General features: G+C 42.4%; 1 non-coding gene across 1 annotated transcript; it reads right to left on the reverse strand.

Moving 5' to 3' along the window:
* Nucleotides 1-348: 348 nt before the first annotated feature.
* LOC116563056 lies at nt 349-509 on the reverse strand. Its single transcript, XR_004274195.1, has one exon. It is a non-coding gene; the product is annotated as a U1 spliceosomal RNA (small nuclear RNA).
* Between the last annotated feature and the right edge of the window lie 603 nt (nt 510-1,112).

The following is a 1,112-nucleotide window of genomic DNA, read 5'->3' on the forward strand; positions in this document are numbered from 1 at the left end:
GATCAACCATCTCAGGTTCTCCAAGTGCAGTGATCCCTCTTTTGAGAAGAAACTATTCTTTATCATCATTGAGATGAATTGTGAAACAAGGGTGTCTGCATCTGATGCCCTGTGATCCTGGGACGCTGGCAAGCAAAGACAGAGTGTGAATGAAATTTATCAGGCACATGTTTAACTTCTCACTTCAACCCAAATTAAAATGGAAGCCTCCTTGGTTGCTCATCAAAGCCCAGTATGGAGGTGTTCGCAAGTAAGGACAAAGTCAGAAAAGAGCTCATGCCTCTTATACTTTAGGGCGTGTAATAGATAATGACTGGCCTCTGTTCTACTCCCTTTAAAGAAAAAAACGTGGGATAATGTGGATACAGTTCCCACTGCCACAAATTATGCCGCTGCGTTTCCCACATTTGAGGAAATCACAGGGTCAGCACATCTGGAGTGCAATGAGTAGAACTCACCCTGGGAAAACCAACTTCATGATCATGGCATCTCACCTAACAGGTAAGATCTGTTTCACTCACGTTTTATGTGTGTGACCAGGGGACGGGAAAATTGAAATTAAATTTTCCTTTTAGTCTAAAAGAACCACTCATTTTGATGTAACAAACATGAGTTGATTGTTATATCATGTATATAATTAGATATAGATGTGCATGCAAAATTTTGATCCTGTAGATGTGGATGATATAGATGGAGTGGGTGAAGTCGAGGTAGTTGATGTAGATATTGTAGGTCCTGTAGATGTAGCCATTGATCACATAGATGCCAATGTAGAGTGGACAGTGTAAATATATATACAGATGTAGACAGAGTAGATGCAAATATGGATGCAGGTGCACATGGCACAGCTGTAAACATGGATGCAGGTGCGCGTGGCACAGCTGTAAACATGGATGCAGGTGCGCGTGGCACAGCTGTAAACATGGATGCAGATGAGGTTAGTGATGTAGATTAGGGTTTCTCAACCTCAGCACTATTGATATTTTAGGCTGGATAGATCTTTGTCAAGGACTCTCCTGTGCATTGCAGGATTTAGCAGCATCCCTGGCTAGGTCCCAAGGGCATTTCTTTCCCCAACCCTGAGTTGTAACAATGAGAAGTCTTTCTGGATG

Source organism: Sapajus apella, unplaced genomic scaffold (genome assembly GCF_009761245.1).
Source record: "Sapajus apella isolate SASKATOON/1434 unplaced genomic scaffold, GSC_monkey_1.0 scaffold33, whole genome shotgun sequence".
NCBI classification, from domain to species: Eukaryota; Metazoa; Chordata; class Mammalia; order Primates; family Cebidae; genus Sapajus; species Sapajus apella.